Here is a 21,787-nt window from a genome sequence, read left to right as displayed (position 1 = left end):
GCAGGGGAATGAGCCTGGAAATGGTCTTGTGGCAGCGGTGGAGCCTATGGACAGCGAGGAAGAGGAGGCAGAGGAAGAAGATGTGGACAACAGAAGTAATATAATACAGCAGTACTTCCAGTGACACACAGGTAAGACACTGTAACTTCACTTTACATTTCAGTTTTCTGTTGGACATTTTACATGGCAGCCTGATTTCCCTATGTCCATGGTCACTTACTGTACCCTTTGGCATCTCTATTTTCAGATCTCTGGGGCCCCCTCTGGCTCCTGGTGTATTACTGTGGCCCACTAAAGGTAATTCCAAAGAAAATGTAACTGTACATATGACTTGCTGTCCTTTGTTAATGTTGTACGAATACATATTTGAATCATTTGACAGACTCCAGATTTACATTTGTTCCAAGGGTGTTTATTTAAGTGCTCATAAGTAGAGGGGGATATGCAATGGGCTGGGGTGATGGTGGAGGAAAGTCCAGGGTAGAGTCCAGTCTTTTTGTATCACAGGTGCATTGTCCAAGGGGGCATAGGAAGTGAAGTAATGGCAGTTCAAGGTGGACAGGGTGACCGAGTGGGACAGAAGGGTGACAATCAGGAGAGTCTTATTTCCTGGCAGGGGTCTTGGCAATGTTCTCTAGCTTCTGCCTGGATCGCAGGGAACGTTTGCTGGGTGGTTCTCCTTCTTCAGGGGGTGGGGGTGCTGGTGGTCTGTTGGTCCTGTGGTGGGGCCTCCTGTCCACTAGTGCCGGCAGAGGTGGAGAGCTGTTCTTCGCTCTGGCTAGTGTCAGGGGCCTGTTGTTGTGCCACTGCCTCCCTCATGGTCTTGCCCATGTCAGCCAGCACCGTTGCAATGGTGACCAGGATGGTGAAGATGTTTTTTAGGTCAACCCTGATCCCCAGGTACTGTCCCTCCTGCAGCCGCTGGGTCTCCTACAACTTGTACAGTATCTGGCCCATGGTCTCCTGGGAATGGTGGTATGCTCCCAGGATGTTGGTGAGTGGCTCCTGGAAAGTTGGTTCCCTTGGCCTGTCCTCCCCCTGTCGCACAGCAGTCCTCCCAGCTTTCCTGTTGTCCTGTGCCTCTGTCCCCTGAACCGTGTGCCCACTGCCACTGACCCCATGTCCCTGATCGTCCTGGGTTTGTGGAGTTGCCTGCGGGCCCTGGAGTGGTGGACACACTGCTGATTGACGTATCCTGGGGACAGTATGGGCCCGCTGGGTGGGTGCTGTAGTGGTGTTTCTTGAGGGGGAGGCTGTGGTGGGTTGGGACTGTGGCAGGGTAACCGACTGTCCGGAGGTCCCTGATGTGCCAGGTTGGTCATCCTGATCCAAGCGTGCAGAGCTGCTGTCATCACTGTGGGCCTCTTCTGGGGGGGGACTGGCAACTCCTCTCCGGTGACGTTGACTCGGGGTCCTGTGGGGATGCAAATGCAGTGTTAATTTTTCTGCATGTGCCATCTTGTGCATGGGTATGTTCCCCACTATGGTTGTTATTCCCAAGGCAGCTTTGGTTTGTGTGAGTTATGCTTGGTTTGGATAAGTGATTGTCACTAGTGTGCATGCTGTGGTGGTGGGTGCCCATGCAGCCCTGTGACGGGGGTCCATGGATTGGTGTTGCATGCAGGGCTTGGTATTGGTATGGGTGGGTTGCGATAGTGGGGTTTATGTGAGGTGGTGGAGTGATGGGGGTGAGGGTAGGGGTAGGAGTTTGTGATGGCATGCAGGTAGGGTGGGGGATATAGTAATAAAGATTTGACAGAGTCCAGTCCTCCTGATACTCCGGCAAAGCCCTCAGTTCCTCCTTTGAAAACCTGGGGTGTCTTTGGGGTGCCATGGACGTGGTGTGAGTGATATGTGTGCGGGTGTGTGGGGTGCTGTGTTGGGTGTGTGGTGTGAGGTACGTGGATGGTGTATGGGTGAGGGTGTTTTGTGGCTCTGATTGAGTGGGTGCTCCTGGCATCTCTCTCTCACTTGCCAAAATGTTTGGGTTGTAAAGGGTTGTGGGTAATGTGGGTGTGTGTTTTATAGTGGTGTGAGTGTGTAGGTGTGGTGTGTGTATGTATGTCAGGTGTGTGTAGTTTTAATTGTCCAATGTGGTGGAGTTTTGTTAGTGTGTGTGTATTTTGAGCGTGGCGATGTGTACCGCCAGTGGTTTACCTCGGTTGAAAGACCCCTGTGATGATTTGTGGGTTGTGATACTGTGGGCGTATTCATGTTGGCGTAACAGTGTGGGTTTTGGTACCGCCAGTTTATCACTGACTTTTGGTCTGGCGGACTTGTGTGGGTGTTTGTATAGTGGCGGATTTCTCTGTGTGAGTCATAATACCTGTAGCGGAATACCGCTGCGGTCATGGTATGTTGGCAGCCGTCAGCACGGCAGTAGGCGCCATTTACCGCTAAGGTTGTAATGAGGGCCTAAGTCCGAACGTAGGAAGTTGACCGGGACCTCCCAGCCAGCGTATCCGAAGAGGGCTCGAAGGACGTCGGATCAAGATTCAAGTTTGCCCCGGTCGAAGGATTTTCACCTCAAAAAAACAACTAAGTCCAAAGGTATAAATCTCCACCGAGGGCTCCTGCAACGCATATCCGAGGAAGAGTTCCAGGAGGTAGGATTGGACTGGCAGGCTCGTCCCGCTGAAGAAAATCTACAGAAAAACAACAAAATCCTAAGGTAAACTTTTGACCGAGGCCTCCCGCAGGCTGTAGCCGAACCGGGCTCCATCGCTGTCGGCCTTAAACTTTGACTTTGCCCCGGTCGAGGTGCGACCAGATTGGCGCTTTTTGTTTCTATGCGCTAGAAAGCAATGATTCTATAAAAAATTCATATATCCGGTTCCCCTTATCCTATTTTAATCGGTTTGGTGTCATTTTAAAGCTAAAAATATTTCCTATTTTTATAAATTGAGTTTTGATTTTTAAACTGTTTCCTGTGTTTTATTTAATTACTGTTTTGTGGTATGTGAATGCTTTACGCTTTGTCTCCTAAGTTAAGCCTTGTTGCTCGTTGCCAAGCTACCAAGGGTTGAGCTAGGTTTAATTTACTGAGACCTAACTGGACCTAAGTGGAGGTTAGTGGCCTATTGCTAAGTGTAGGTACTTACCTGCCTTTACCAATAACTCATTTTCCAACATTTTTGGTGTGCAGTGGTGGGATCCTGTACTTGTGTTCAGTATCACGTTACAGTTTTAAGTAAAGCAAATTAAAAATCCTTTAAATTGTCCTAGTGCAAAAATTGTTTTTCATTTTGAAATTTGGATTAATTTCAATTATTGATTTTTTTGTGATTTCTCTAAATTCTTGTTTCCAATTTTTGCTAAACGTTTTTGTTGACACAAAACTAGGGTGACCATGGAGCTTGATCTGGCTAGCCTACCTACACTGACAGTAGTCCAGCTTAGGGGGTTGCATACTGAGAGGAAGTTGCCTGCAACCACTGACCTCAGGAGGCATGTCCTGATTAAACCCCTGACAGCATGGGCTGAGGCCCAAGAAGTAGGCCCAGAGGAAGCTCCAGAGGAGGAAGAAGCAGAGGAGGATGGTAGCTCCAACCACTCAGGAGAGGGAGGGCATCTGAGCCTAGGTGAGGAGGAGGAAGACCGGTCCTCATTGCACACAGTCACTAGGGTCATACCCAAAGCTTATTGGGGGAAGAGGGTCCCTTCAGGAGGAGAGAACCTGTCCCTCAGGGAAAGACAGCTGGAGGCCCAGCTAGCATTTATAGCTTTGGAGGCAGAGAAGCTGGCCCTGGAAAAGAAAAAGTGGGCAAGGGAAGAGAAAAGGGAAGGTGTCAGCGACAGAGAAGCTGAGGTGTCCATGGGTGTTTTTTTTTGCCCCAGATTACCCAAGGGGGTGGTTCCTGCCTATGTAGAGGGGGATGACATAGATAAGTGGCTGGGGGCCTTTGAGAGGGCCCTCCAGATGAGGAGAGTTAAGCCTCAGTACTGGGGTTCACTTCTTTGGGAGCTGGTCCCCAACTCTGGGAGAGACAGGCTCCTAACCTTGAGGGGGGAGAGGGCAGATTCACACCCCAGTATGAAGAGATGCTTAACTAAAAAGTTTGGTCTGACCCCAGGGCAGTATAGGATGATGTTCAGGGACACCCAGAAGGTCAATATCCAGTCTTGGGTTGACTTTGTAGACACCTCACTTAAGGCACTAGAGGGTTGGCTTCATGGTAACAAATAAATACTTATGAGGGGTTATACAATCTGATCATGAGAGAGCACATCTTGACCAGTTGTATCCAAGAAAGGTTACGCCAGCATCTAGTGGACTCTAAGCTGACCAACCCTAGAGAGCTGGGGTAGGCAGCTGATGAGTGGTTGAGAACCAGGGTGGTTGTCAAGTCCCAGGGGGGAGACTCCAAGAAGGGGGATCAGGTCCCCAAAACCCTAAGGAGGGAGGTGGTAAGCCCACCACAGAGACTGCCCCTGTACCCCAGAACCCTAAGAAGGAGGGTAGTAAATCCCACTCCCACTCTGACAAGCAGAGACATGGAGACCCAGGGTAAAAAAAAATGCTTGGACAATAAGGCCTGCTTTGACTGTCAGCAGACAGGTCACTTCAGAGGAGATGCAGCCTGTCCAAAGAAGGTGGTTAGCACTGGGCTGTCGAGTGTAGCCATGGAGGGGGACTCCTCAGATGATGAAGTCCTCTTAGCATTGGGCTGGGAGACAGGACCAGATGGTAAGCTGGTGATCCCTGAAGTTGGTGGGAGTAGGAACGTTCACCTCTTTCAGGTGAATGGGATCCCTACCGTTGGCCTGAGAGACACCTGTGCCAGTCATACTATAGTGAGTGACCGGTTAGTGACCCCAGACACGTATGTCCCAGGAGAGACCAGGATAGCCACAGGGGAGGTCACCTCCAAACCTGTAGCCATAGTGCTCCTAGAGAAGGAGGGTATCCTGGGCTGGTTTAAGGTGTTAGTCAGTGCTGACCTCCCCCTAGATTGTATCCTGGGCAATGACCTCCCGGAGGTGAGTCTGGTCCCAGATTGGGCGGTCGCCTAGGCCCCCCCCCACCCAAAGTGTTGGGGACTCAGTCCCTACATTTAGGAGACAGGGGTCCCCAAGAAAAGGAAAGAAGAAAAGGAAGGGTAGGCCAGTCTTAAAGAGAGCTCCAGGGGGCCAAAGGCCTTCTACCCCAGTAGGGGTGGAGACGATAGTTGGCACCGGTGAGGCCTCACCTGACCCCAAGGAAGTCCTGAGTAGTCAGGCAGCTGTCCAGATGCAAGGTGTTGCCCCTGCACTGACAGAAGGGAGAGTGGAAGTAGGGTGTTTGCTACAGGAGGTGGTAGCCCCCCACTCGAGACAGCAAGAGGGATGCCAGGACCCCACAGTTGCCCCTAAAGCAGCTCAGCCACCTGCCAGTGGAGAGCTTAGGGTGTGGTTCTGGGTGCTGACAGCTGTCAGTAGCCTCTGCTGGGTGCTAGGCTTCCTGGCAGCACTGCACTTTGCCTTGGAGGCATACCCCAGGGCCAAAAGCAAAGTAGGCCCCCTGACCCTGTTGGTCATGGTGGGGTTGCTCAAGTGTTGGGTGACCTCTTTCGGTAAGCTAGGTGTTGCCCTAGCAAAGTTAGGGATAGGGGAGGTGGGCACCTCCCTACCCAAGTTGGCAGGAAGAGAGGAGGAAAACCCCTCCTTGAGGGAAGTTACAGTTTGAGATGGGTCCTTTCACGCACCACGCATACACCCACTCACTCACACTGGCATACACACGTTCATACACGCATACATCCAGTCATGCTCGCGCACATTTGTACACACATTCACACTGACATGCAGACATGCACTCACATTACCATTCTTACACGCATCCACACACATGCATACACCCACGCAAACAATACTACACACACACACGTATTCACGCACACACTCACACATTCATGCACACAACCCCACACACAACACCCCGCATCCACTCCTGTGTCGGAAGCCCAACTTACCTTCTTCCAGGTGGTCTTCCAGCAGGGAAGTGGGGTGGTGCTGGTGGTAGCAGTACCACCTTACCACCATCCGCCAATATGATCACTTCCCGATTACCACCCTTCTTGTGGCGGAAGTCCGGCTGTGGTCATAATCTGGCGGACAGATGGTAGCCGCGGTGATGGTCTTTTGGTGGCCGTCACCTTGTCGGTAGGTGTTTTTTACTGCCGAGGACATAATTAGGGCCTATGTGTGGTTCTCTTCCCCTCCTTTGAGGATCTAAGTCCTGAACTCCTCAAGGAATGGGAACAACTTCTAATCACATCTTCATATGGGATGATGGACATTCTTATTAGGGACGCCATCAGCAAAAGGGACAAACTACTACAGGCCATACATACTTTGGAAAAGGTAATTAGGGATGCCAACTTACCTGGGGTAGCTGGAAGAACTACAAAATACTCAAGGAAGTTCTCCATAATCAACTGTACATTAAGGAGAAATAAAATGCGAAAGCTAAGGAGGGATGCTAATGATTACAAAAATGGTAGGGTCTTTACCTGTGCATGTAAGTTTAAAATATAAAAATTGATAACCATACGGCTAACACTGTTTTTCCTCTGTTGCTTCTACTAGTGACACAGACGTATCTAGTATCTCAAGAATAACGATTGGGGATTCTGATAGCTCGGCTAGGCAACAGACAGGCGCCTAACTGAATAAATCTCCTTTTATGTTGGAATTGGAAAGATACCACAAAGGATACAAGCAACCTCGCAAAAGACAAGAAACACACACAAGAGGACCAGAAAAGGTCAAGGCAAGAAAAGAAGCACAGAAGGAACGAGAGGGGGTCACCACGAGATCAATTTCTAGAGAAACTAGATTGTGATTCACAGGAACTCACTGGTTCCCATAGTGAAATTTCCATTGTCAATTTATCTAACTTTGATCTAAGTCCACTACAAATAAAAATTCTCAGCAAAGGTTTGGGCTTTGTTCCAACATTCTTACCTAACTTTACAGAATTGCATATAAATTTGTTTGCAAATGTAAGCTGTACAAATTTTTCCAGGAGAAAAATGCACCAGCTGTTTCCACTTCTACCAACACTTTACATTTTAATATGACTATTAAAGAAATAAGAGACATACAAACTATATTGTCTATAGAACATACCTGAGAGTTCTCTCCTTCACTTCTGGATACCTTAACAGATTTGAACATAGACTCCTACCTTGAGGTAAATAGTGGACTAAAAACGTCCTCTAAATTCATCCCATTTCTTCCTTACGACAATGTGATTAACATCTTTTGTAAATGGGTGATAATGGATCTTTACAAATTAGAGGATCGGTACAAAACAGGATGTGAGACTATTTAATATACCATCATCAGAGAAGAAAAAGAGGCACTCCACTCGCTTTTTGGGACACACAACATCATTATCAAGTAGGCAGATAAGGATGGCAATATAGTATTGATGAATACAAAGGATTACATTAAGGAAATTGACTGACAATTAGCAGATAGCTCAGCGTATTGTAGATTCGCATATAACCCGTTGAATAAGGTTAGCAGCACTTTACAAAACAGCTGAGTCAATGGAGAGATCTATGTCTTATTACACCTAAATCACCCTGCATATATATTCTTCCCAAAATACACAAGACTGATTCCTTCCCACCAGGCATGCCCATTATTTCAGGAATAGGATCCGCTACAGAGAAATTCTAAGAGTTTTATTGATATCCTTCTATAACGCTTTGTATGCAATTTGCCATCATACATCAGAGACACCAAGTATCTGCTTTGCAAGATTAGTGATTTTGATTGGAAGGAAAGACACTTTTTGGTTACTCTTGATGTTGCTTCACTATATACCAGCATCCCCAGGCCAAAGGGTATGGTTGCCATACAATAATTTTTTAACAAACGAGATGCAACGTTGATTGATCTAATTAAGACTGTTTTTAATAATAATGTGTTCACACACATTAGAGCATGGTAATGTAAAATACCGGGAGTAGCTATGGGGGGCGAAATTCTCTCCATCTTTTGCTAATGTGTATATGAGTATTTTTGAGAAAGTACATCAGTGGCAGAATTTATTCAACATGTTATCTATTGGGGAAGATACATTGACGATGTACTTATGTTCTGGTCTGGTGATTCCGACTCCCTGTACCAGTTAATTCAACATCTTAACGACAATATCTATCATATCAAATTCTCCAGTCAATACAGCACTACCCATGTCAATTATTTAGATGTTACTTTATACATAGATAACAACAAACTATGTTCTAAATTCTGTCGGAAACCCACAGCCTGCAATTCCACACTGCAAGCCAAGAGCTCCCATCCTCAATCTCAAATTAGAGCCATCCCTTATGGAGAAACCACCAGAATTTGACAAAATTGTAGTCCGGATATGAAATTCTTGAGTGAATTACATCAGATGGAGCATCGATTCACGGTAAAGGGCTATCCTACTAGCCTAATAATTGGGGCTAGCAACAGGATCAAAAAAAACAAACAGGATACTCTCCTTACTGCCTCCAACAAGGGTAAACATAAGGAACATAGAAAACTGTCTCTCATCACCCCTTACAGCGCCCTTAGTCCTCAGATCTACGAATTCTGCACAAACATTTGTCCGTTCTACTAGCTGACAACACCCTAAACGAAGGAGTTACAACTAAACCTAGCATTACACGTAGCAGGGGCCGTACACTGAGGGACATTCTTTGTCACAGTTTTCTATCACCAGACACTAAGAAAACGTGGTTACCCAGACCGCTGTGGGTTTTATAAATGTGGTCATTTTAATATCTGTTGCTATGCCAAGAACAAGATTGTTATGTTTCAGTATAACACAAGAGTCTCACACAAGATCATGAAATGTATTAACTGCAACACTAGATATGTGGTTTACTGTTTATTATGTGTGTGCAATCTTATCTATGTGGTTAGTACAATTAGACCATTCAAAGAAAGGATCCAGGAACATGTAAGGGTGATCAGGCATAATAATAGAGACTGTCCTTTGCCACACACTACAATACTGTTCATGGACAAAGAGAAATCTTGGGCATTACTATCCATGGTGCTGACAAAATAGGTGCTTTACCCCGGGGTGGTAACAGGACTCTGATGTTGAGACGCATGGAAAGCAGAGCGGTGAAAGAGGGCCTTAACACTGACAAGGACCTACATGTGTTCCTAGAAGATTGAACAAACAAGGTTATCAGGAGGAATAATCCCGGCTTGCCTTACATTCTCATTTGTGACTTATATATTATATTAATCTGTAATTCTAGTTTTCCAGTATGTTTGACATGAGGGCTCCCAGACTAACTATTATCGAATTTAAAAGAATTGTATGTCTGATTAAACTCCTTGTTGTTTTAGTAATTATCCCTCTTTTTCTTTGTATAGGAAATGTATCCAGTAAATATAATTTATATTCATGTAATTCTTCAAAATGACAATGGGATTATTGTTTGATTGTGTACACTCCAAGATGGTGACTCCTTTCTACTAAATCCATAATGTGGGTTTGCGTGAAACATTTCCTCTTTCTATGATGATGCTCGATTTTGTGCACTTCAGCATTAGTCCTACTTTTACCTTTGTAATGATGCTCTACCCCATTCACATTTGTCTCATGAAGTGGTTGATTATTATATGGTCAATGTATTACAGATAGTTTTTCGTACAGGAAATATGTCTTGCAAATGTTATTTATATATATGTAATTCTTGCAAATAACAATGGTATTACTGTGTGACTGTGCACATTTAAAGATGGTGCCCCCATTTTTCCTCAGCCCCTAAGGTGAGTCTTCTGAGAAACTTGTTCTCTTTTTATCTTCATGAACTCTTTATACCCATACTTGCCTACTGGCATCTCCAGCACTACGACTGTGTTTCTCTTCACTCCTCACACCACTAATTCCACTGTGAGTTCTTTGGGCTGGTATTTATTGAGTTCGTACTTAATGGCAACTGGGAGCAACATTAACAACGTTTTTATTATGAGCTCTCAGCTCCACGTTATACCGGGTGTTACTCCCCCGAGGTGTGTATGTTGGCAGTTAAGGCTTTCCCCTTCACTATCAGTATTGTCCACGATAATTCATTTTTATTACGAGCTCTCAGCTCCACGTTCTATCGGGTGTTACTGCCCCGTGATGTGTATGTAAATAAATAAGGCTTTCCCCTTCAACATCAGTATTGTCAATGACTGTTTCTTCATTGTGCACTTCCCGTCCCGAATTACATAGTTTCTTTACACTACTCATGTATGTATATTTTGGATTGCAGCGGCAATGTGCCTGATTTTGTAAGCACTGTACTTACGAATGCCATATAGATTCCTTAATGCCTGCTTTTCTTTATGTCCTTTAGTCTTATCATGGCCTTTCTCTCTTTAATTTTTTTTAACTAATTCCCTCTACTGAAGACAACTCAATATAGGTATGTGTTTGCTGATGTTTTTCTCACTCACTTGCGGTGGTAGCTTAACCCTGTTGTAATGGTTTTTCGGTCCGACACTTGGGGGGTCATTCTGACCCCGGCGGGCACCGCCATTTGGCCGCTCCGTGGTCAAAAGACCGCTGGGCCATTCTGACTTTCCCACTGGGCCGGCGGGCGCTAGCCAAGGCAGCGCCCGCCGGCCCAGTGGGAAAGAGGCCTGCAACACTGAAGCCGGCTCCAAATGGAGCCGGCGGTGTTGCAGGTGTGCGACGGGTGCAGTTGCACCCGTCGCACTTTTCACTGTCTGCTAGGCAGACAGTGAAAAGCATACTGGGGCCCTGTTAGAGGGCCCCTGCACTGCCCATGCCAACGACATGGGCAGTGCAGGGGCCCCCAGGGGCCCCAGGACACCCATTACCGCCAGCCTCTTTCTGGCGGTGACAACCGCCAGAAACAGGCTGGCGGTAAGGGGATCAGAATCGCCATGGCGGATTCGGCCAGCCGGGTGAAATCTGGCAGGAAACTGCCGGACCCGGTTTTCTGACCGCGGCTTTACCGCTGCGGTCAGAATGGCCAGGGAAGCACCGCCAGGCTGTTGGCGGTGCTTTCGTCATTCGCGCCCTGGCGGTCTTGGACCGCCAGGGTCGGAATGACCCCCTTGGTCTGCATAGAACTGAGATATCTACTGGATATAACAATACAATACGGGAGTTCATTTCTTGGGAGTCCTCTACCATTTATTGTATTTTGTCATGGCAACAAGCCTCTGGTTATGACATGGTGGAACTGGCTTGTGGTGAGAGACACTATTGAATATATATACATATAGGGGGTGATTCTAAGCTTGGCGGGCGGCGGTAGCCGCCCGCCAAGCGGGAACCGCCAGAAGACCGTACCGCGGTCAAAAGACCGCGGCGGTCATTCTGGGTTTCGCACTGGGCTGGCGGGCGACCGCCGAAAGTCCGCCCGCCAGCCCAGCGGGAAACACCCTTCCCACGAGGACGCCGGCTCAGAATGGAGCCGGTGGAGTGGGAAGGTGCGACGGGTGCAGTTGCACCCGTCGCGAATTTCAGTGTCTGCAAAGCAGACACTGAAATTCTTCGTGGGGCCCTCTTACAGGGGCCCCTGCAGTGCCCATGCCATTGCCATGGGCACTGCAGGGTCCCCCAGGGGCCCCGCAGCACCCCCTACCGCCATCCTGTTCCTGGCGGGAGACCCGCCAGGAACAGGATGGCGGTAGGGGGTGTCAGAATCCCCATGGCGGCGGAGCGCGCTCCGCCGCATTGGAGGATACTCAAGGGCAGCGGGAAGTCCGTTTCTGGCCGCGGCTGAACCGCCGCGGTCAGAATGCCCAGCGGTGCACCGCCAGCCTGTTGGCGGTGCTACCGCTGACCTCCGCCGTGGCGGTAATTACCGCCAGGGTCAGAATGACCCCCATAGTGTTAGAGTTTTTTTTTTGTTTTTCTCATTTGTTGTTTTTTCTTAAGAATACTCTATTCAGCACAAAGTTTGCTCTACATATGGATGCTTTTCCATTGAATATGGTATGTCTTTCTTTGTAGTTCCTCTGGTTTAGTCTTACTCTGCATGATATTAGGATGGTTACACATTCACCACTTGGGACTGAGGTTGGCTGTCTCTATTTGTCATCACAATTTTTCACTGGTTTTGCCAGTTTTTTCGACCTGGAAATTCTAGTACACTACAATCACGACTTGCATATATGCTTTATCTTCTAACCTATATAACCTCACCATCGAGCATTAAGGAGATAAGAGGGCAATAACTTTTTGTTCGGGCATGGTTTAGCAGTGTATGGAGTAGGGCGACTAGCTCTGGAGCTCCAGGGAACTGGGCCCCATGAAGTAAGTACACAGGCTCTTCTTGTTTTTTCCGTTAAAAGTTTATTTCCAGTTATAATGTACAGACAGAGATACATGCGCTCGCCAAACCGGCATAACTCCGACCTTTTCCTATCAAAACATTCCAATGCCCGTCACAGCCTGCCCCGACATTCCATTGCCCCTGATGTCATAGCATTCTCCTTTTACATTCTAACTAATACATCACTACACCCCACACGACCCTCATCCTGCCGCTGAAGACACGGAGAATTGACAGCAATGAGGCCCTGAAGAGGCGTAGGCCCCCAGAGAGGAAGATCGGACCCGTGGAACATGTTGAACAAGAGGAAACCAAAATCTGCAGTTAGGATTGTGGCGATGAAAAATGGCGGCCGTGGCCAAGACTGCTCTTGCAGCCTTGCGCGGCCAAGGACGGACAGCAGAAGTGACGACCTGATCGGCAGAGGTATCCCTTGAGGTCTGGATTGCACCAGGGTACTCTAAGAGCGCCAGGAGCAAACTGAGGCACCCGGAGGCAAGGAGGGGCTGGAGAGACCAGGTGAACTGTGCCGGGCAGAACCAGGGAAGGCCTGAGGACCCCGCAGAGCACAACCACTAAAGACAGGGCCGGTGAGGAGGGATGCTGGGCAAGCCTAGCCCCTGAAGCGCCCAGGATGGCACAGCTGGCAATCCAGGGGTGGAAAAAGAGGACGGGGCACTCCAAGAGACAGCAACGGTACCTGAAGACGGTGAGGAGCTAGGGGCCTGCTGCATGGGCGAGATCAGAATACGAGGCTGGGGTGGCAGCTGAACTGAGGCGCGGGGGCACGCAGAGAGGGCCGGTGGAGTGTACTGCAGGCGCCCTCTTGGGACCGGTCAGAGGATATACATAAAATGTGTCCCTTGCATCACACCTGGCCACAGTATTAAGAATCAAGACCCTCCTGTTCCTACAGGGGCCAACTAGCACAGGATGGCCCCGAACCTAAAGCAAGCATTTCACAGGGGCCAGATAGCGGAGACTGTGCCAACGAGGGGGAGCCCTGTGATATCCCGGCACGAACACCAAGGCTGTTGGCTGGAGGGATCAGGTAACAGAGACCGAATGAGGTTGTGAGCGAGCTGGGAGGGAGCACAGATGGGAGCCATGGAGGAGAAAGCCCCAAACGGAAACTGTGAACACTAGAGTGAGAAGAGAGTCCCGACTACTGCTTTTTGGAAGAGAGAACACTGCAACAAGGGGCATAGACGTAGCTAAAGCCTACTAGACAAATGGCGAAGGCAAGCAGAGACTGGGATTGGGTCCTATCCATATCTATATGAAGTGCTACACAAATTTGGGCTAGGTAAGAATTTTATAGCCTGGACGTGATTACTATATACCCAACTAAGGGCGAGAGTCTGCACAGGCAGCACTATTCCAGGGGACTATCAAGTGGAACGCGGCACCAGACAGCAATGCCCACTCTCCCCTCACCTCTTTGCCGTGGCCATGTAGCCCCTTGCAGCCCTGGCAAAGGTGGATAATGCCTATAGTGGGAAATGACACCCATTATATAGCCCTATATGCAGATGATCTGTTGTTATTTTTAGCAGATACAGATGAAGCACTTCAAGGAGCAAGGCGACTACTAGACCGTTTTGGCTCACTATCGGTTCTAACAGTTAACTGGGGGAAGTCCAATCTATTTCCCTGGCTTTCTGACCGAGCAGCCCTGCAGGACCTGTGAGCCCTGCAACGGTAGCCACAATGTCTGACAAATCTGGGAGCACATGTTTATCATAACAAAACTGACCTATTTGAGGGTAACATAGTGAGGGCACTACGAGGACTCCGTAGCAATATGGCCTTCTGGGAATCACTGCCGTTATCGGTAGCAGACAGAGTTGCTTTTTTCAAAATGATTACTCTACCACAGTTACTCTATCTTTTTGTTACACTGCCGAGATGCATACCCCAAACCTTTTTTAAGGCTCTGATTTCACTAGTAATTGTGTTCCTGTGGGGAATGCATAGGTGACAACTTGCACTTGAACACCTTCAGAGACCAACAAGAGATGGGGGACTGGCGGTACTAGACTTCGAGACCTATTATCTGGCAGGCCAACTGCAATGGTTCACCCAATGGATAGCCATCCACATACGACCGGACACGGTGATAACACACTTTTAACACACTTTACTCCGGATCTCCCGGCTCTGGCCTGGGTGGTTCTCAGGCTTGGACCTCCAACTGCGACATTACCAACAGAGCTGAGGGTGCTACGTGACTGCTGGCTGCGCCATCTCCGCATATCGGGTGAATCCAGGCCTTACGCCCCAGAGATTCCTATGCAATTTCTGTCCGTTTTACCCCACGGAGGCGACTGGAGTTGGCTAACTAGCTGGGTTGTAGCAGGAGCAACAACAATGGGAATGCTGTTTGAAGCAGATGCTTTCTTACCCCTTGAAGAGTTCAGGTCTCGATATGAACTTTCACAGGGACACTTTTTGCTCCATAGAGCAGTCACTGAGGCAATCTCTAATCACTGGGGCACAGGACGAACTGAACTTCTCTTTCCAACATCTGTCAATATTTGACTAGTAGTGTAGGTACATTTAAGGCTGTGACTTCATTATATGGGAGAATAAGAGTGACCCTTTGTCAGCCCCTTACTAGCCTTAAACTGAAGTGGGAGGAAGATTTGGGCAGAAAGATTACTGAGGTTGAGTGGGAAAACATATTAAGTTGGATCCCCAAAGTATCCAGAAATGCCAAATTTAGGCTCACTAATCTATATGGTCTACATCTGGGATATTTGACTTCAGGACGGCTGCGGTGACATTTTAATATTAGGGAAGCCAAATGCCTGAGGTGTGGGGAAGAGATAGTAGAGTTTTTTCATATGACCGGGCCTGCCCAGTTTTGGGGAGTTTCTGGCACCCAGTGATTGGTAAGCTAATGGAAGTCATTGAGAGGGAGGTCCCTTATGATCCCAAATATTGTTTACTTAATGGGTATCCACACACAGCCCGCCAGGAGGTGACCAACCAATTTCAAGATCAAGCACTATTATTAGCAAAAAGAGAAATAACTAGGAATTGGAAGCAGTCACGAGGCCCCCAGTACATGACCTGGAAAGGGGAAGTAGTAAAATGGGCAAAAGTGGAAGGGATGGTGAGAGACGGAGAGATGAAATGAGGTCAGGGATTACTTGAGAGAGCCCGGGCCTGGAGTGCTCTAATATGTCTCTGGGAAGATTCAGATAACACACCAAATGATGATGCATTGTCCCCTGGATCAATGTAATTAATGGCATAACCTAGTCAGAACAGAGAGTGCATAACGATATTGTGAGGAATATATCTTGAGGAGACGGACAGGAAAGCGGGAATGACACATATGGGGGAACCCTGAGAAATGTGGAAATTGGACATAACGGGTATGTGGGAGCACTGGGACAGTAGAGGACGCAGGGAGAGAGGGAAGGAGGGACAGGTATAGGCACCTGCGCTAAAGGGCAATATAATTGAAACAAATGAAAATATGATGATCAGAAAAGAGGGGGTCACAGGGAGCTATGGATTGAATTGTATTTCACAACTGTTGACACAATTTCCATGCAACAATAATTGCATTGTTCTACTATACTGAGATGTACATGCTATGATTGATATTGATACTATTTAAATAATGCTGAAAGATAACCATTACTTTGGAGCTCTTGATGTGCCTGAGTGTTGCTAATAAAGTTCAATAAAATCTGTTTAAAAAATAAAAATAAAATAACGTTTTGTTTGTTTCTTAATAACCCCATTTCCCAGGGTCACTTACTCAAATACTGTGAGTAAAGGTCAAGTTTTTTAAACTAATATTGTTTTTTTCCGGAACCTTAATATTTTCTATGATTCCCTGTTATCGTGATTCCATTTCAGCAAATTCTCTTTTCCGTTTCATTTTTACAGCCTTGAGAAAGTCTTGATGATGAAACTCGTGTCGGCTGTTGTTATTAGACTCATCGTGTCTTGGGAAGAATAAATCCTATCCAGCAACAAGACGTGTTCGGAACTCTTATTTGACTTGCTTTAAACACTATAGACTTTGTGGACTACTTTGGTGTGCCCTGGTTTTTAGAAATAAATGTGTTCAGTCCTGATTGGACTCCCAGTTGGGACAGCCACACCCTTGGTGGTTGGATGTGAATAGCCGCTTGGCACCCGATGGAGCACTGCACAAGCTTATAAGATTCATCTTTCCCCCAACAGTTGTTTTATGTGTATTTAGGATGTGCAAACCTGTAAGCACAACCACCTATTTCTTGTAGTTCATTATTGTCAATAACCTGTACACTTACACGTTGGTTGCCCAATGTATGGACTACATGAGCACTAGATAGCTTATCCTTAAGATCAGCCACTCTCCTCCACAGAGTTCTGTGATTTATGGTGTTCCCTTTGGAGTCTCCGAATCTGTTCAATCACCAATGATTTAGACAATCATTGTAAGACTGGACACAGAAGTACGAATAACAAACAATCAACATGAGTTGTCCTGGATCCGTATGTTCTAGTGCTAAGAAAAGGGCTTTAAGTTCAGCCAGCTGAGCTGGGCAGTTCCCCTTGGTCTGTGTGTAGGTATTGTGAGGGTGGAATATACCATCCTTCATCACTCCGCTCACGGCTGCGCAAGTGGCTGATATTCATGGTTAGTACCTACTGATGGTTGTGCTGAACCATCAGTGTAAATGACAGTATGATATCTGTCAAGCAGCAAGATGTCTAGAGGTGCAGGTACTCCTGTTCGTATTAGAGGAATTCTTGTGTTTGTAGTTTTAGATCAAAGATTTAATCAACATCAGTGGCAGTTAGGGAGGTTGCCCATTGAATCCAACATGGATGTAATGCTTTAGCGTTAGGAACACTAGTTTTGGTGACGGGCTCTAAGACTGGCACCGGGGGTAACGTCAATAATGTGTTTCCCTTGGGCAAATGGCATCGCCTTTATGACAGCCATCTGTACTGCACTTAGACTTTTTTCTGTGGGTGCAAAGCGTTTTTCTGCATTGGAATATAAATGTGATTCATATGCTATGGGCACTGTGTCACCTTCATTAAAGGTGATATAAGTGAACCCAGTGGCACCAACAATTGTTCTGATGACCAAATGTGTTTTGTTGTCATGAGTGTGTAAGTGTTTTGCTTCTAGCGTGTCCTGTTGCAATACTCTAAGGATGCGTGTATGTTCAACTGTCTAGTGTCTGCTAGAAAAATCAGCGTATTAAGTCATAAAGTGGCTTGATGTGTTGTGCATAGTCAGGAATGTAAGTTCTGCCAAAATTAAATAAACCAAGTAAAGACTGTAGTTTCTTGATAGTATTTGGTGGCTGGAGTTGAGCACATTTCTCTAAAAAGTGTGGGGCCAGGCTCTTGCCCTCGTTTGATAGCTCATACCCCAGGAACAGTACCTAGAACGATTCGATCGACCGTGGCAAGATGAATGTTGAGGTCATCATCTGTGAGATAGATGTCATCCACATAGGACAGCCCCTCAGGCTCAATATCATGCAATATTGATGCAATATGGGCTGAGAACCGCCCTGTGCTGTTCGTATAGCCTTGAGGCAAATGACAGAAGTATTTTTGTGAGCCAAATGAGAATGCACTCAGGTCCCGACATTGGTGTGCTACGTTTTGGCAGAAAAAAACATTGGAGATATGCAAGGTTGTTTTGTATTTTTTACGCACTATGTTGTTAATTAGCGCTGTGCAGTGTGAATTTTGTGACTATTTAAGTGTCTGTAGTCTAAGACTATTCCATATGAATGGATGGGTTTTGCAATGGGGAATAACGGGTTATTCATTGCAGAGACACACTGCTCAATTACTCCCTGGTACTCAAGCTGAGTGAGGATTTCCCTCACTGAAGCCTTGGCTTTGTGTTTAACAGCATATTGTGGCTGAGGCTGGGGTGTAGATCTAACAGGTATTACATGATAAGGAGAATTTTTATCCCAAATGACATGATTGCGATATATGCAGGTACGTGCGCTAAAGCCCACTTGACAGCGTAGGGTTGTTTTACCGCTTCTGGAACAAGATCAGAGAAAGAAGGCAAAATTACATCTTCCCCATGTGTCGGACGTGCTCAGGTGGCCAGTAGGATATCGCAACTAATTTCATCTTAGAATATCACACTAATAGTGCATTCTATGTACCCCTCAATATGAATGTTTAAATCATAAACCCTATTGGATGGGAGGACACGCCAGTCCGCAGTCTCAACTGCAATGACGTCACTAGTTGCAGTTGCATCCAGATGATCTTTCAGACTCTGGGGACATATCGTGACCTCTGCTGCACTGTCTAGCAGTGTCATCGCCCATGTCTTGTTCTTCAGCAATGTTCTCAAGTGTACTTGCATTTTTAATTGATGTGCTGCCACCTTTTTCTTCTTGAATTGTAACTTTTGTTGTGGGGACTTTGCTTCTTTTTTGTATGAGGACTGTGGTGAGTTTTTCTTCTGTTTCATGTATTCAGGACGTCGATCATGGCGGCCCCCTCTCTCGCTAGGTCTGTCCGGTGCATCCTGAGAAGAATGAGAGGGATGTGAATCAGTATATCTATTAGGGGTTTTTATATTTTATCTATTTCTGAGATTATATCTCCTGTTGGAGTTCTCCGGGTGTGGAGAATCTGCTCTCTGACTTCGTCTGTCTTTAAATTGTTTTGATTTATCCCCTCCTGTGCTTGTTTAGTACCTTCCTTAGGGGTGGTACTTTGTATTTCAGGCTTCTTAGGCTTGGCTCACAAATTGGCCCGTCCTATACTGGTATAGGTGTTGGAAATAATTTTCGGTAGCTCTTTCTTCTTGTCCAACTGTGGAACTTTATGGAGCCGCTATCGTATAGCCAATGCTACCACTTCCCCCTTAATGTTACCAAGTATTATTGAGGAGACTGCATCAAAGTTAGGCATTAGTTTCATCCCCAAATCCAGGGCTGGTCCGGCCCGTGCTCATTCTGTATTTATTTTAATACTTCCAGTAAATTGGCAAGTGTCAGGGTACCATGTGTGATAGTATAGATTGCAACAAAGACTGTACCCCATGTGGCGCAGTCATCCACTGAGGGAACCATCCCGAATGGCAAGCACATAGTGAGAATTCTATGTTTTTCCTGTGGTCCCATATGGGGGAACACAGCTTCCGGTTGATTTGTTTTCTGGGCTATCCAGAACATGATTTTCTCTCATTCTGTGAGCACTTTACCCATAGTGGAATGTACTATTTGTGGATTAATCCCAGTAGTAGCCAATTGGTATCCAGCAGGTGCTGGTAGTGCTGGATGCGCTGATGTAGTGTTCAAAGTTCTCATTATGAACTGAACAAGTCGTCTATATATTGTTACTAGCTCAATGTATAAATTGCGCAGATCAGCTGCCTGCTTATTTTGTATAGCTGGGTGAGGTGTGTATGTGGCAACATAGGCCATATTGGTCCTTCATTACCTAAGAGACCTAGGGCCTGATTACAACTTTGGAGAAAGTGTTAATCCGTCCCAAATGTGACGGATATACCACCAGCCGTATTACGAGTTCCATAGGATACAATGGACTCGTAATACGGCTGGTGGTATATCCGTCACTTTTGGGGCGGATTAACACCTTCCTCCAAAGTTGTAATCAGGCCCCTAGTCTCACGGGTTGTATTACATGTGGTAGGGTGCCATTAAACCAGTTCTGATGTTCTTTATAGGTGATCAGATGTTCAAGATACTGGTATGCTCGTACCGTTGTGGTACATTAGCTATTCTGTATGTGTGGAGTGTGTGTGATCTTTGGTCTTCCTCGGGAAAGGTGACCCATGTGTAGAATGTTTCTGCTTGGTAAGCTTCATTAGCTTCTACTATGAATGTGACATCCCCACCCTCATCTGTTAAGCCATGCGCTACTAGGTGTAATTTTAATGCTTGTCTAGCGTTCTCAGGAATATTTATGGCATTAGCCATATTGTGTAATGGGTAATAGAGATGAAACACCAAGTGGGTAGAAAATTCCTTTTAATAGTTCGAGCTCGAACAGCCTACAGCCTAGTTAGGTGCTCCCTCTTCAGCTGAGGAGGATCTTCCCTAAGACCACGACGTCTCCGTATAACAGTACTTAGGGTACCTATTGTGTGTGAGACAGTGATATTCAGGGTATCCCTTAATTAGTGCCTAACCACCATCGTTGGTGGTGCCACGTCGTAGTTTGACTCTTGTTCTAGGTAAGGCTGCTGGTTTAAGGATGACAGCACTTATGCTTGTAGGCGACTATGCCAAGCCTGCAAGTCGCAGCTGTTGTCCCAACCCTCTCGGCTCAGAAGCAGCACCTCACCAAAATCCCGAACAGTAAAAGGTGATTTGTGGCAGCCTTTATGCAAGGACTCAAGAGTGCGACATCTCAGGGAGTGTCGTGGTTAAAAGGAGATTACCCCTTTCACACATGAACAACATGTCTCAATCAAACACACAGGCAATGAAGGACATGTAGTAAAAGCTTAATAGTTTTTTTATTAACAATACTGCAATCTACGATAAATTGCATGGGCTGCAATGATAAGGATAATGAACAGTGGAAGAAACAGAATTATGAAAAGGAGAGTCATTAGTACAAAGACCCCCACCATCTTGCAATAACATGAAATGATATATGGCCTGGTATCCTAACATGATGAACCTAATCCCTAACCTAAAGAGGGCTAGGTATGATAAACCTAATCTGCCAATGCGTTGTCCATGAGAAGAGCCCCCCAACCATCGTTACCTTGGAATGAGGTCTGTAGATCAGACTCCTTGAGGACACGAGGACTGGGCCAGATCAAAGGGGACGTGCATCATCAATAGCATTGATGGCATCTGGTAGGAATCCCTCTGACTATCTGTCCGTGTGAGATGTATTTATATAGATCTGATCGGACCCCTGACATAGGTCTGTCCCCAACAATAGATAGCAAGACATGCTTGGGGCGGCAATTTATATAAACAATTCCCTGGAAAGCGCAAAGAGAGAAAGTACTTAATGTGAATACTTACAGTTTGTTTATCTTTGTCGCTTGATAGTGACGCCTTAGCACAGTGGCACTGATGACATGAAACTAAAACATTGGCCTAACTAAAAACAATGCAGCCATCTTGAAAGATATAATTAAAGAATTGCGCTAAAACAGAGCAAACTAAGGGGGTCATTATGATCCCGGCGGTCGGTGGAAATATGGCGGTAAGTACCGCCAACAGGCTGGTGGGAGGTACTGCCATATTATGACATTGGGCAACCCGCCAATGTACCACTCCGACTGCCATGGTGGTGACCGGTGGCCGTCACTGTTCCACCCGCGGGATTATGACCCCACCTACCGCCATGGTTTTCGTGGCTTCCTTACCGCCACGAAAACCATGGCGGTAGACACTGTCAGTGACAGGGAATTCCTTCCCTGTCACTGATATGGGTCTCCCCCTCCCTCTCCAGTTACCCCCCACCCCGCCTCTCCAATGCCCCCCACGCCCTACATTCAC

At 46.7% G+C, this 21,787-nt stretch overlaps 1 long non-coding RNA gene across 2 annotated transcripts in view; it reads left to right on the top strand.

The window, feature by feature from the left end:
• Positions 1-17,590, top strand: part of LOC138299539 (uncharacterized) — a 425,958-nt gene extending 408,368 nt beyond the window's left edge. Inside the window, exon 3 of one of the 2 annotated variants that reach the window (XR_011204771.1) lies at positions 16,203-17,590. This is a non-coding gene — a long non-coding RNA (uncharacterized lncRNA). Of the gene's footprint in view, positions 1-6,567; positions 10,166-16,202 lie in introns of those variants that run through there. The other variant, XR_011204770.1, reaches the window with a different exon arrangement.
• Positions 17,591-21,787: the final 4,197 nt, after the last annotated feature.

This window comes from Pleurodeles waltl, chromosome 6, assembly GCF_031143425.1.
Source record: "Pleurodeles waltl isolate 20211129_DDA chromosome 6, aPleWal1.hap1.20221129, whole genome shotgun sequence".
Taxonomy (NCBI): domain Eukaryota; kingdom Metazoa; phylum Chordata; class Amphibia; order Caudata; family Salamandridae; genus Pleurodeles; species Pleurodeles waltl.
Note: the sequence above shows the minus strand (reverse complement) of the source record. Positions and strands in the feature narration are given on the sequence as shown.